We start from the raw sequence: 13,181 nt of genomic DNA on the forward strand, positions 1-13,181 counted from the left end.
ATGGATTCCTCCATGCTAAGCCTACTCCTTCCTCACTCCCCAAAACCCTTAGCAACTACTGATCTTTTTTTTTTTTAATGTCTCTATGGTTTGTCTTTTCCAGTATGTCATATAGTTGGAATCATACAGTATTGTAGCCTTTTCGTACTGGCTTCCTTCATTTAGCAATATGAATGTAAGTTCCCAGCATGCCTTTTCATGGCTTGATAGCTCATTTCTTTATAGTGATGAATAATATTCCATTGTCTGGATGTATCACAATTTATTTATCCATTCACCTACTGAAGGGCATCTTGGTTGCTTCCAGGTTTGGGCAGTTATGAAAAACTACTATAATTATCTGTGTGCAAGTTTTTATGTGGACATGATGTGCAGCATGTTTTCATATGCTTATTTGCCATATGATACCTTCTTTGATATTTGACCACTTTTTAATTGGTTTGTTTGTTATTTTTGAGTTTTAAAAGTTCATTGTATATTTTGGGTAACAGTCCTTTATCAGATGTGTCTTTTGCAAATATATTCTGCCAGTCTGTGGCTTTCTTTTCCTTTTCTTGATACCACACAGTTTTGATACTGTAGCTTTGTGATAAATTTGAAATCAGGCTTTGTGAGTTCTCCAACTTTGTTCTCCTTTTTCACAATTGATCTGATGTGATTTTTTAGAAGAGTGTGATTTTTTTAAGGTGATAATTGCAACTTTAATTATTTTACTGTCATATGCAATTAAAATATTGACTATTAAACATGACTTGGACTGTGCAGTTTTCGGTGGAGAAGGAGGCTTTGACATAAAGTGGAAAAGAGAGTGGCATAAGGTATATCCTAAATAATAATTAAAATGAAGATGTTTGCTTGCAGAAGCTGTTTACTTTATTTTAATTTTCTGCTAATGTTACTGAAATATTCATAAGATAGTATTCACTGTAATAAGATAAAGCTCTACTTAATATAACCTTGAGAATTATTAAGATTTTAGCAAACATGAAGTCTTCATTTCTAATAGGAAACATTGATAACTGAAAGAGACAGGTGATTTTATGTAAGAATTGACAAATAGAATATTACCTGAAATTCACCAGAAGCAAGTGAGAAAATAGGTTAAAAAGAAACAGGCATAGTATAACCTAGTTATTGTTTAGGGAACATTGCTTTTGTCTTGAAAAGAGTTTCTTTTAAGAATCATGCAAGTCACTTACGAAATAAATCTATGTAATCTGTGTTTAGAGAAACTGTGGTGTTCCCTATTTTTTGCTTTTAGAGGGGATTTTTTTTTATAACTCTCTAGGGCAAAGGAAGGAGTCCTGGTGTCAGGCTCAAAACTCAACTCCCCAAGCAGGCTGTAGCTGCAAACAGTGGGTAGAAAAGTGTTCAAGGATAAAGCAAGTGTCAAAAAAATCAAAAGATGCCCAATCAAAGACAACAGCCAGTAGAAGTGAAAAAGATTTTTATGTCAGGAATCTGGAACCCAGGCTAGTCAAAGTGAGTGTGGGTTTGAGAGAATGAGCAAGTAGTGCAGGCAGAACACCAAGAAATACACGTATCTGTAGTTCACATTCCTCCCTATCTGAGGGCACTCTTCATATGAGCTACAAAGCCAGCTCAGACAATAACCCTAGGAGTAAGGCATCGCTTCTAAATTTCACAATTAATCAATCTAGGAATCTTCCATTCTCTGCTAGAATAATACAAGACGCATGTGAGTCATAGGTCTACCACTTGCCTCTAACTTAAATCTCTTTAACCCCCAGTTTACTCATCTATGAATAGAATCCGAATGGTAGACTAACCTTATGAAGTTTTAGGAAAATTAAATGATAGTATGTTTCCATAGACTTTAGCCTCTCATATGACGTATAAGAAGCACTTGATAAACTTTAGCTCTTTTGCAGTCCTACCATATGCTTAGCTATGTTCCAAGTGTAACTGCCATGAGTGGGGGAGGGGAGGAAAATCAAAATACATTTATTTATGACCCAAGTAATTTAATTGTGGGGCAAGTTTCTACCGTATTCTAGCCTTTAAATATACAAAACTAACCAAAATAAAGTTCCTATTCTCTATGAACTTTGGAGGGTCCCAGATTCTAGTTGGAGAAGGGACAATATTAAGTATGAATGGGATAACCTCTCCTCTCAGTGTGGGCAATCCAATGCCACACCTGTAACATAGTCAATGTTCAGTAAACATTTATCGGCATATAATGAAGAATGCCTCACTAATACATACACAGACACACAACCAATAGCCAAAAAGGTATAGGTAAGCAACATAGGGATAAAAATAACAGAGTATATAGAGCTGAACTGAGTTAGGAAGTAAGAAGAATGAGCCATTCAAGATATGTGATTTGAACTGGCTGTGAAGTAGTATGAAAAATCTAAGAAGAGATTATTGTGATCCTGTAATGCCTACAAAACCCTGCTAACTTTGGGGGATAAGAAATTAAGTTAGACAGCAGTTTCTGCCCTTAAGGTGCCTAAAGAGACAGATATAAAAACAAAAATTTGAAATACAGTGGATCAGTGCCATATTATACATATCCATTGCTGTTTATCTCTCACATTTATTACAATGTCTAGTACATTGTAGATATATAACAATTTTTGATGCATGAATACATAAATTAAGATTTTTTTAAAAAAACTAACCAAACTAAGTAACTAAAAAACAGTGAGAAATGCCTAACCCTGCCTGCTAGGATTAGGAAAGAATTCACAAAGGAGGTAATATTTCACCTGGGCTTGGTGATCAGCAGTGACTCACTGCATATACCCTGATGGGTCAGAAGATTGAGTAGTACTGTGTGCTATCTTTCACCTTATCTCTAAGTGGTGGGTTGAGTAAGGTAGGCCACTAAGAAGAAGGCATGATTCCCACCCCTAAATATCTTACTTAAGATAGGTTTCATTCTCCTTTAAACTTTAAGCAGTTAAGACTTGTAAAATAATCACCTTCTTTCCTGCTAAGATGGAAGATGAGTTTATTGATTGTCTTGGTGAAGCACAGCGTGTTGGTTTGTTTTCTGCTGCTACAGTCTTTCTCCCTGGTTAACGATAATTGAAATTGTAAATTGTCATTTTGCCACCAGGAACGGAGTTTAATCTCAGAGTTTATTAGGAATCATCTCCTTTAGGCTCCAGGATATATTTAACAATAGGCAGTGGAATCAGTTATTCAGCCTCCACAGAGCTGTGCTTGATAACTCGTCATCCAGCTGAGGCTTTATGGTTAGGAAGATTTGTGCTTAGGGATGCTCCTGTTTCCAAACCCCGTCCTTTTCTTCAAGTAGATGACTTGGAAGGCTGCCCCTTTCTCAAGTAGCATCTCCTGGTTTAGATACTTAATACATTATTCATTTGTCCCTGATTTACTTTATCTGAGTGTCATAATCATAATGTCATAATCCTTGATCATAATCAAATTTTAATTCCCTCATATTCTTACTGATAAACATGTACGACGATTACAAAAGAAAACTTGAGTGCAAAATATACCTTCATTAGGTATGATTACAAAGTTTCTCACCTAAAGACTTTCAACAGGAATACCTCAAACCACTAACAATCTGCACTCTTAGCATTATCCACAATCAGGTTATGTAATACCGGGTGTTCGTGGATTTATTTTCTCTGTTGAGGATAGTAGGATGAAGTTGCTAGCGCAGAGTCACAAGGATGAGAATCCATGTCCCGAAGATATTATACTGAACCCCCAAACGACTACCAGGCCAGACTCAAACTCACCCAATGCCATACTTTCCAAATTTATGCAACTCATCATTCACAGTTTCCCAGAGCTGGGCTGATTTTGTGTTTCTTGTTACGTCTTTCTGTGCTTGGCTTTTCTAGCCTCTGTATTTAGTTGGAAATTCCTCATGGATCCAGAAGGCTCCTGTTACTGATTCCAACCAGGAAAGATGAAATGGGCCCTGCTTAATCTTTACCTGTCTAGGAATAGCTTAATATCCTGCCTGTCTCTGAAATCCTGACACTATTGGTTGTTGGTGGCATATCAAGTGAGTTAATTTGCAGGGATTTGTTGATGGTGGTAGAAGAACAGTGCCAATGACTGTTCCCAAGACAAGAGGCGGGAGAGGGTTTAGAGGCAGCTGAATATCCAATGAAGGGAAAACCCTCTCATTTAATGAAATAAGAAATTTCATCTGTAATTTGTATTTTTAATAAAATGTTAATTAACATTTGAGGGGAAAAAAGTACTTTCAAGAGGTAAATGAGAGTACAGCAAGATGATGATGGAAATGATAATGATGATCCAGATTGTGTACTAAGACTTATGGTTTGATTCAAGGTTTTTTATTTTCCTCCCTCCCTTCCCTCCCATCCTCCCGTCCATCCTTTCTTCCTTCCTTCCTTCTTTTTTAAACTTTGGAGATATATAATATTTCACACACTGTGTGGAAAGGTAGAGAAAGATGTAATCTTAAAAAAAAAAATCTCCACTCAGGGGGGAAACAACCCTGAATATCTTAAAAGTTCTTCATGGTAAAATTACTACCTCTTATTATTGCTGATGTATCTGCTGGTCATGTGTCCCTTTAGAAACACTGACCACATTTATCACTTATTTAATTTTCTGAACTGAACTTTTCCCTGCCTCTACTTATACATTATAAGCAACTTAATTTGTATCTTTTCCTAGATACATGTTCCTGAGCTTCTTACATGTTTGTTTAGTATCCCATGGCAGATCTACAAATATTTGAAATATATTTTTGCTAAGAATAATTAAAATTTTTATTATTTATTATCATGGAATAATAAAAAATTAATGAGGCCCCTCAGTTATCTCAGAAACTCCATTTTCAGTTAGGTAAGATCAATTAATTTGGCTTACCCTTGAGCTGAGTTACCTCCTTGTAGGAAAATTATCCAAAATTTGAAAAAAATCAATATGTTGATTATGTGACTCCAATATGATGCTAGATTATTTTCTAGTAAGCTCATATGAATGATATTTGATGCTCTCAGAAAATATAACTTTGGCTAATGATCAGAGCTTGGATGTTTTACAGTCCTCTTAAGTTAGCCATTAACTTGTAGGAACTGGTATCAAATGATGATTTTTTTCTCCTATCTAATAGAGATAATAATCCCAAAGATGATGGTTTATTGTTTTGTAGGATATTTTCCAGTACAGCAGTCTTATTTGGGCAGTCCTTTCCCCACTAAACACGTATGCCAGTTTCTCAAATCCTTTCCACATGATCTCTTAACATTCTGCTGGTTCTCTCATTAATGACACAAATTAAATTTTGGCATATGCTCACTCGCTGTCTGTATGAAAATTATGTGTTTAACAATTTGAAAATTGTCCTTTCCTCTCTAATATCTTGAGACATTCTGGTTGAGTACACAAAGTTTTTCAAAGAAAATAACCAGTACATATAAAAGACAAAGTCTCCGTATTTATATTCTCACATTCACTTGGAGAAGCTGTGATAGAGGGGTTAGCATGATTTTTTTAAAGTATTGTTTAGAATTATTGTTATGAATTTAATATATTGACGGATCTGTTTATTCAGATCTTTGGTCATATTTAGGTAATTTAGATAAAAATTCTCTGGCTTCTAGATCACTTAGGTCCAGACAGCCGTATGTGCATATTCATACGCACATCTATCACTACCTGGCACCTGTGCATTGTAAATATTTTATAAATATTAGGGTTTTTTAAATTATGAAATAGTGGTAAAAGTAGCTATAGCGTTCTTCTTCTATGATCTCTCAGAAGAACCTTAATTTTAGTTGAGAGAAAGAACAGTTTCTTCCCCTGTTAAAATCTTCCATGTAACAGATCAGAAACAAATGACTTGCTGACTCCCTAATTTGAAGGGCATATAAGTCCCAGTCCTGTGGGACCGGCTGAGTCGAAGGTGTTGGGCACATACAAATCACCTCTTTCTTTGTCTCCCTATAACCATATAGGCCAATCTGTTAAGTCACTTGTGAATTATGAGAGAAATGAGCTCATTAATCATCATTAGACTTTTTTTATTTAATTTTTATTTTATATTGGAGTCTAGTTGATTTACAATGTTGTGTTAGTTTCAGGGATAGAGCAAAGTGATTCAGTTATGCATATACATATATACATTCTTTTTCCGATTCTTTTCCCTTGTAGGTTATTACAGAATACTGACTATAGTTCCCTGTGCTATACAGTAGGTCCTTGTTGGTTATCTGTTTTATATATGGTAATGTGTATATGTTAATCACAACCTCTCCCAGCACTTCCTATGGAGAGGATCTGTTGACAGGCACATTCTTGGCTCAGCTAACTCAACCATTGTCATAAACATAGGGTCCCTGATTATAGCTACTGTATCCTGAGGCAGGGGAACCAACTAAAGAAACACCAGCAAGCCATGGTAGCATTGTCAAGGACAGAAAAATTATGTCAAGTGGGCAGTTGAGAGACAAATATTCCTACTTACTTCCAGCGAGTTCCATGGTTATTAGAAGAGTGGCAAGTTTTACTTCTCTTCCTTTCTTCTGTTCACTAATGTTTTCTTTACTTCATTACTCAGGAGTCATTCAATTTTAAGTTATATATCTACCTCAAAGCAGTTTAAAGCAAAAAAAAAGAAAATTTGTTGTGCTCATTGAACAGTCCAAAGGCAAACTGCTCTGACACACCGGGGTTCATGAGTGCAGTGTCAACAAAGTTCTCTCTTTCTTTGTCTCTTAGCTCTGCTTTTTCTGCTTGCTTTTCTTCGCAGATACATTCTTTTCATATGTCACTAATGTGCCTACAGGTAGCCAGCAACTTCCATTATCCTTACAGCTCTTTATCTGAAAAAGGTACCATCTTTACTGGTAGCTGGGGAGAAGGTTTCAGGAATAACTCTGATTGGTCCAGTGTGAGAAATGCAGCCATCCTAGAAGCTATAAATGTGGCCAGAGGACTGAGGCTCTCTGATAAGCCAGTACTATATACTTTACCCAAATCATACTTATGGAGAATAAAATTCTAGAAAACAGTCTGTGCAGACTGTGATAGATAACACCAAAAAAGATTTCAGTAGTAATTTTTAACATGTTTATTGCAGTATGATTGCTTTACATTGTTCTGTTAGTTTCTGCTGTATAACGAAGTGAATCAGCTGTATACTTATATCCTCATTTCTCTTCTCTCTTGCGTCTCCCTCCCGCCCCTCGAGGTGGTCACAAAACACCAAGCTGATCTTCCCTGTGCTATGCAGCTGCTTCCCACCAGCTATCTCTTTTACATTTGGTATTGTATATATGTCAGTGCCACTCTCTCACTTCATCCCAGCTTACCCTTCCCCCTCCCTGTGTCCTTAAGTTCATTCTCTACGTCTGGGTCTTTATTCCTGTCCTGCCCCTAGGTTTTTCAGAACCTTTTTTTTTACATTCCATATATATGTGTTACCATACAGTATTTGTTTTTCTCTTTCTGACTTACTTCACAGATCTAGGTCTGACAGATTCTAGGTCCATCCAGCTCACTACAAATAACTCAATTTCATTTGTTTTTATGGCTGAGTAATATTCCATTGTATATATGTGCCACACCTTCTTGATCCATTCATCTGTCATTGGACACTTGGGTTGCTTCCATATCCTGGGTATTGTAAATAGTGCTGCAATGAACATAGTGGTACATGACTTTTTTTTTTTTTTTGAATTTTTGATTTTTATTTTATTTTTTTACACAGCAGGTTTTTATTACTAATCAATTTTATACACATCAGTGTATACATGTCAATCCCAATCGCCCAATTCAGCACACCACCACACCCACCCCCCGCTGCTTGACCCTCTCCGTGTCCATACATTTGTTCTCTACATCTGTGTCTCTGTTTCTGCCCTGCAAACCGGTTCATCTCTACCATTTTTGTAGGTTCCACATATATGCGTTAATATATGATATTTATTTTTCTCTTTCCAACTTACTTCACTCTGTATGACAGTCTCTACATCCATCCACGTCTCAACAAATAACCCAATTTCGTTCATTTTTGTGGCTGAGTAATATTCCATTGTATATATGTACCACCTCTTCTTTATCTGTTTATCTGTCGATGGGCATATAGGTTGCTTCCATGTCCTGGCTATTGTAAATAGTGCTGCAGTGAACATTGGGGTGTATGTGTCTTTTTGAATTATGGTTTTCTCTGGGTATATGCCCAGTAGTGGGATTGCTGGATCATATGGTAATTCTGTTTTTAGTTTTTTAAGGAACCTCCATACTGTTCTCCATAGTGGCTGTATCAATTTACATTCCCACCAACAGTGCAAGAGGGTTCCCTTTTCTCCACACCCTCTCCAGCATTTGTTGTTTGTAGATTTTCTGATGATGCCCATTCTAACTGGTGTGAGGTGATACCTCATTGTAGTTTTGATTTGCATTTCTCTAATAATTAGTGACGGTGAGCAGCTTTTCATGTGCTTCATGGCCATCTGTATGTCTTCTTTGGAGAAATGTCTATTTAGGTCTTCTGCCCATTCTTAGATTGGGTTGTTTGTTTCTTTAATATTGAGCTGCATGAGCTGTTTATATATTTTGGAGATTAATCCTTTGTCAGTTGCTTCTGCTAACTTTGGATTTTGTTTGTTCTTCTTTCTCTAGTTCCTTTAGGTGTAAGTTTAGATTGTTTGAGATATTTCTTGTTTCTTGAGGTAGGCTTGTATAGCTATAAACTTCCCTCTTAGAACTGCTTTCGCTGCATCCCATAGGTTTTGGATTGTCGTGTTTTCTTTGTCATTTGTCTCTAGGTATTTTTTGATTTCTTTAGTGATCTCTTGGTTATTTAATAACATATCGTTTAGCCTCCATGTGTTGTGCTTTTTCCGTTTTTTTCCCTGTAATTCATTTCAGTCTCATAGTGTTGTAGTCAGAAAAGATGCTTGATATGATTTCAATTTTCTGAAATTAACTGAGGCTTGTGTTGTGACCCAAGATGTGATGTATCCTGGAGAATGTTCCATGCACACTTGAGGAGAAAGTGTAATCTGCTGTTTTGGGATGGAATGTCCTATAAATATCAATTAAATCTGGTCTATTGTGTCATTTAAAGCTTCTGTTTCCTTATTTATTTTCATTTTGGATGATCTGACCATTGGTGTAAGTAAGGTGTTAAAGTCCCCCGCTATTATTGTGTTACTGTCGATTTCCTCTTTTATAGCTGTTAGCAGTTGCCTTATTTATTGAGATGCCCCTACGTTGGGTGCATATATATTTATAATTGTTATATCTTCTTCTTGGATTGATCCCTTGATCATTATGTAGTGTCCTTCCTTGTCTCTTGTAACATTCTTTATTTGAAAGTCTATTTTATCTTATATGAGTATTGCTACCCCAGCTTTCTTTTGATTTCCATTTGCATGGAATATCTTTTTCCATCCCCTCACTTTCAGGCTATATGTGTCCCTAGGTCTGAAGTGAGTCTCTTGTAAACGCCATATGTATAGATCTTGTTTTTGTATCCATTCAGCAAGCCTGTGCCTTTGGGTTGGAGTGTTTAATCCATTCACTTTTAAGGTAATTATCAATATGTATGTTCCTATGACCATTTTCTTAGTTGGTTTGGGTTTGGTTTTGTAGGTCCTTTTCTTCTCTTGTGTTTCCCACTTAGAGAAGTTCCTTTAGCATTTGTTGTAGAGCTGGTTTGGTGGTGCTGAATTCTCTTAGCTTTTGCTTGTCTGTAAAGCTTGTGATTTCTCCATAGAATCTGAATTAGATCCTTGCGGGGTAGAGTAATCTTGGTTGTAGGTTCTTCCCTTTCATCACTTTAAGTATATCATGCCACTCCCTTCTGGCTTGTAGAGTTTCTGCTGAGAAGTCAGCTGTTAACCTTATGGGAGTTCCCTTGTATGTTATTTGTTCCTTTTCCCTTGCTTGTTTTAACATTTTTTCTTTGTATTTAATATTTGATAGTTTGATTAGTATGTGTCTTGACATGTTCCTCTTTGGATTTATCCTGTATGGGGCTCTGTGTGCTTCCTGGACTTTATTGACTATTTCCTTTCCCATATTAGGGAAGTTTTCAACTATGGTCTCTTCAAATATTTTTCAGTCCCTTTCTTTTTCTCTCCTTCTTCTGGGACCCGTATAATTCGAATGTGGATGCATTTAATCTTGTCCTGGAGGTCTCTGGGACTGTCCTCAATTCTTTTCATTCTTTTTTCTTTATTCTGCTCTGTGGTAGTTATTTCCACTATTTTATCTTCCAGGTCACTTATCCTTTCTTCTGCCTCAGTTATTCTGCTATTGATTCCTTCTAGAGAATTTTTAATTTCATTTATTGTGTTGTTCATCATTGTTTGTTTGCTCTTTATTTCTTCTAGGTCCTTATTAAATGCTTCTTGTATTTTCTCCATTCTATTTCCAAGATTTTGGATCATCTTTACTATCACTACTCTGAACTCTTTTTCAGGTAGACTGCCTATTTCCTCTTCATTTGTTAGGTCTGGTGGGTTTTTACCTTGCTCCTTCATGTGCTATTTCTCTGTCTTCTCATTTTGCTTAACTTACTGTGTTCGGTGTCTCCTTTTTTGCAGGCTGCATGTTCGTAGTTCCCGTTGTTTTTGCTGTCTGCCCCCACTGGCTAAGGTTGGTTCAGTGGGTTGTGTAGGCTTCCTGGTAGATGGGACTCGTGCCTGTGTTCTGGTGGATGACGGTGGATCTTATCTTTCTGGTGGGCAGGACCACATCCAGTGGAGTGTTTTGGGGTGTCTGTGAACTTATTATGATTTTAGTCAGCCTCTCTGCTAATAAGTGGGTTTGTGTTCCTGTCTTGCTAGTTGTTTGTCATGGGGTGTCCAGCACTGGAACTTGCTGGTCATTGAGTGGATCTGGGTCTTAGTGTTGACACGGGAGCGCTCTCGCCGATTGTTATTACATGGGTCTCGGAGGTCTCCGGTGGTCCAGTGTCCTGAACTTGGCTGTTCCACCTCAGAGTGTCAGGCTTGACATCTGGCCAGCGCACCAAGATACAGCCACATGGCTCAGAAGACACCAGAGCTACGCGGCTTAGAAGAAAAGGGAAAAAAAGAAAGAAAAAATAAATAAATAAAATACAATAAAATAAAGTTATTAAAATAAAAAAATTAAGAAATATTAGTAAAATAAGAAAAATAAAAAAGTAATTAAAATATAAAAGAAGAGAGCAACCAAACCAATAAAGAAATCCACCAATGATAAGAAGTGCTACAAACTAAACTAAGATAAATATAAAACTCAGAAACTGGTCAGTTGCATACAGTAAACTCCAAGTGTACAGTTGCTCCCAAAGTCCTCCTCCTCAATTTGGGATGATTCGTTGTATATTCAGGTATTCCACAGATGCAGGGTACATCAAGTTGATTGTGGAGATTTAATCCACTGCTCCTGAGGCTGCTGGGAGAGATTTCCCTTTCTCTTCTTTGTTCGCAGAGCTCCCGGGGCTCAGCTTTGGATTTGGCCCTGCCTTTGCATGTAGGTCACCCTCTGGCATCTGTTCTTAGCCCAGACAGGAGGCAGTCAAAGGAATGGCTGATTCAGGAGCTCTGGCTCACTCAGGCTGGGGGAAGGGTTGGGTACGGAATGGGGAGCTAGCCTGCAGGGGCAGAAGTCGGCGTGACGTTGCAACAACCTGGTGCATGTCATGTGTTCTCTGGGGAAGTTGTCCTGGATGACGGGATCCTGGCAGTGGCGGGCTTCACAGGCTCCCAGGAGGGAAGGTGTGGATAGTGACCTGTGCTTGCACTCAGGCTTCTTGGTGGCTGCCACAGCAGCGTTAGCGTTTCATGCCCGTCTCTGGTGTCTGCACTGATAGCCCCGGCTTGCGCCCATCTCTGGAGCTCTTCTAGGCAGTGCTCTGAATCCCCTCTCCTCACGCACCCCGAAACAATGGCCTCTTGCCTCTTAGGCAGGTCCAGACTTTTTCCCAGATTCCCTCCTGGCTAGCTGTGGCACAGTAGCCCCCTTCAGGCTGTGTTCACAAGCCAACCCCAGTCCTCTCCCTGGGATCTGACCTCTGAAGCCTGAGCCTCAGCTCCCAGCTCCAGCCCGCCCCGGCGGGTGAGCTGACAAGCCTCTCAGGGTGGTGAGTGCCGGTCGGCACCGATCCTCCATGGGGGAATCTCTCCACTTTGCCCTCTGCACCCCTGTTGCTGCGCTCTCCTCCGTGGCTCCGAAGCTTCCCCCGCCACCCACCTCCCATCTCTGCCAGTGAAGGGCCTTCCTAGTGTGTGGAAGCTTTTCCTCCTTCATAGTTCCCTCCCAGAGGTGCAGGTCCCATCCCTATTTTTTTGTCTCTGTTTTTTCTTTTTTCTTTTGCCCTACCCAGGTATGTGGGGAGTTTTTTGCCTTTGGGGAAGCCTGAGGTCTTCTGCCAGCGTTCAGTAGGTGTTCTGTAGGAGTTGTTCCACCTGTAGATGTATTTCTGATGTATTTGTGGGGAGGAAGGTGATCTCCACATCTTACTCCTCCACCATCTTGAAGCTCTTTGTGGACTGAAATGATGTAGACACTGTTTTTACACTGTCTCAACTACATATCCAAGGCTGCCTCTCACACATACAATGTCTTTGAGAGATTAGAAAAAAATAGCCATTTATCTGCCTCTTTAGTGCATATGAATTAGAAAAAGACACTTCGTCTTGGTTTATACAGGCCCATGAAAAATAGGTTGGCCAGGAGTTTGAGGACTGAATTTCATCCCTCATTCAGTTCCTTTTCCATACAATCAGAGAATCTACAAAAGTTTGTGTGAGTGAGTCTGATTGGCTAATAATAATGATACCAAAAACTTGTCCTCTTTGTACCAGTGCTGAATCGAATCTTGGAGACAGTTTTGGGTGAAGTAGAAAAGAATAGCTTTATTGCTTTTCCAGGCAAAGAGGGACACAGTGGGCTCCTACCGTCAAAAACTGTGTGTCCCTTGGTACTTCCCTGGTGGCACAGTGGTTGGGAATCTGCCTGCCAATGCAGGGGACACGGGTTCAATCCCTGTTCCGGGAGGATCCCACATGCCACGGAGCAACTAAGCCCGTGCGCCACAACTATTGAGCCCAGCTGCCACAACTACTGAAGCCCAGGTTCCTAGAGCCCATGCTCTGCAACAAGAGAAGCCATCACAATGGGAAGCCCACGCACCACAAAAAAGAGTAGCCCCTGCTCACTGCAACGAGAGGAAGCCCACATGCAGCAAC

The sequence above is a fragment of the Leucopleurus acutus genome, assembly GCF_964270905.1.
Source record: "Leucopleurus acutus genome assembly, chromosome: 3".
Lineage (NCBI taxonomy): Eukaryota > Metazoa > Chordata > Mammalia > Artiodactyla > Delphinidae > Leucopleurus > Leucopleurus acutus.